At 44.3% G+C, this 2,634-nt stretch overlaps 1 pseudogene; it reads left to right on the top strand.

Moving 5' to 3' along the window:
- Window positions 1-727: 727 nt before the first annotated feature.
- Window positions 728-2,393, top strand: LOC136322944 (serine/threonine-protein phosphatase 2B catalytic subunit beta isoform pseudogene; annotated as a pseudogene).
- Window positions 2,394-2,634: the final 241 nt, after the last annotated feature.

Below are 2,634 nucleotides of genomic sequence, written 5' to 3' on the forward strand. Positions count from 1 at the left end.
TAATTTCAATAGATGCAGAAAAAGCATTTGATAAAATCCAGCACCCATTCATGATCAAAACTCTCAGCAAAGTGGGAATACAGGGAACATACCTCAACATGATAAAAGCCATCTATGAGAAACCCACAGCCAACATCATACTCAATGGGCAAAAATTAAAAGCAATACCCTTAAGATCAGGAACAAGGCAGGAGTGCCCCCTTTCACCACTCTCATTGCCTAAGAGCCAAATGATCTTATTCAGCCTCCATATCTTCCTATTGCAACCAGATAACATATAACTCCACTTCGTGGCCTACAAAGCCCACAAATGTTTAAAAAAACATTTTTTGGCCCTGGCCGGTTGGCTCAGTGGTAGAGCATCGGCCTGGCATGCAGAAGTCCTGGGTTTGATTCCTGGCCAGGGCACACAGGAGAAGCGCCCATCTGCTTCTCCACCCCTCCCTCTCTCCTTCTTCTCTGTCTCTCTCTTCCCCTCCCGCAGCGAGGCTCCATTGGAGCAAGGATGGCCCGGGCACTGGGGATGGTTCCTTGGCCTCTGCCCCAGGTGCTAGAGTGGCTCTGGTCGCAACAGAGCGACGCCCCGGAGGGGCAGAGCATCGCCCCCTGGTGGGCAGAGCGTTGCCCCCTGGTGGGCGTGCCGGGTGGATCCCGGTCGGGCGCATGCGGGAGTCTGTCTGACTGTCTCTCCCCGTTTCCAGCTTCAGAAAAATAAAAAAAATTAAAAAAAGGTTGGGTAGATGAAGAATTTGTACTTAAAAACACCAATAAGGTTGCTGCCATTTCTTTGGAGAGAGAAAAACATAACAGAGGTAGAGGCTCCAATTACAGTGTGTGGTAAATTCACGGTGAATTTTTTATCTGATGTAACTTTTTTGAATAGCAGGACCAATGGCTAATACACAATACTTTAACTTGGTGATTGTGTGGACAGAAGTGATTTAAATATAGTGTTTTTATATTTATGTGGCATGCAGATTCTATACCCAAGTATATTATTTATTCTGAGAGGAAATTACTAATACAGACACCTTCCTGAATATTTTACTTTTAAGCATGAATGTAAAATTAAAAGAGCCTATGAAGCATGTATGAGAGCTTTTGATAGTCTGCCTTTTGCTGCATTTGTAAACCAACAATTTCTTTGTGATCATGGTGGACTTCAACCAGAAATACACACACTGGATGATTAGATTAGATAGATTCAAAGAGCACCTGCATCTGGATCAATACATGACTTCTTATGGTCCTATCCTTCTGAAGATTTTGGAAATACGAAATCCCAGAAAAATTTTAGTAACAGTACAGTTTGAGGGTGCCCTCATCATTATAACTAACTAGCAGTGTGTAAATTTTTGAAAACAATCACTTGGTTTTGTTTGTTTGTTTGTTTGATTTTGCATTTTTCCGAAGCTGGAAACCGGAAGGCAGTCAGACAGATTCCCGCATGCGCCCGACCAGGATCCACCCAGAATGCCCACCAGGGAGCGATGCTCTGCCCCTCTGGGGCATCCATCTGTTGCATCCAGAGCCATCCTAGCGCCTGAGGCAGAGGCCACAGAGCTATCCTCAGCGTCTGGGCCATCTTTGCTCCAATGGAGCCTTGGCTGCAGGAGGGGAAGAGAGCGACAGAGAGGAAGGTGAGGGGGAGGGGTGGAGAAGCAGATGGGCGCTTCTCCTGTGTACCCTGGCTGGGAATTGAACCCGGGACTCCTGCACGCCAGGCTGACACTCTGAGCCAACCGGCCAGGGCTTCATTTGTTTTTGATTATTAGAGCTCATGAAGTTTGAGATAGAGGCTATGAAATGTACAGAAAATAGTCAACCATAGGGTTCTTTTCATTAATTACGACCTTTTTTGGCACCTAATTACTTAGATGTCTCCAATAAAGCTTCTGGATCAAGGTATAAAAATAATGTGAAGAATATTCAACAGTTAAACTGTTCTCCACATCCTTACTTGTTGCCCAATTTTATGGATGTCTTTGCACAATCTTTACTATTTGTTGAAGAAAAGGTGACAGAAATGTTGGTAAATGTTCTGAGTCTTTGCTCTGATGATGAACTGATGAAGGCTAGTTTGATGGTTCAGCTACAGCTCAGAAAGAAAGCATAAGAAACAAAATTCCAGCAATCTGCAAGAAGGCAAAGACCTTCGGTGTTCTCACCGAGAAAGGAAGTGTGTTAACGCTCAAGGGCCTGACTCATGGGTGGGTGGATGTTGTCTAGTGGAGTGTTTGCTGGAGGATAGCAGCTCCTGCAGAGTGGTGATGATGCTATGCAACTTGCTGTGCCTCAGATGGACTGAGGGCACACCTCATTCTTCTGCTAACAATACACAAAATGCATGCAGGGAATTCCTTCTGCTTTTCAGTTTCTGTTATAGCAGCTGACACAGGCAGAGCACTCTGTGAAAGGTAGTGACTGACTAATAACGTGACCAGGGCTGAAAATTGATAGAATGGGTATTTGGTTCAATTGGAAATAATAGTCAGTCTCAGTTTTTCATGAAATGAAACGAGAGCAGCTTATATCGTAATGTCTACAATATTTGTTTGTTTAATACAGTGTGTCTGTAAAGTTTCTGTAGGATGATGTGGCAGCATGTGCGCATGTGCAGATGATGACGTAACA

Source organism: Saccopteryx bilineata, chromosome 2, assembly GCF_036850765.1.
Source record: "Saccopteryx bilineata isolate mSacBil1 chromosome 2, mSacBil1_pri_phased_curated, whole genome shotgun sequence".
Taxonomy (NCBI): domain Eukaryota; kingdom Metazoa; phylum Chordata; class Mammalia; order Chiroptera; family Emballonuridae; genus Saccopteryx; species Saccopteryx bilineata.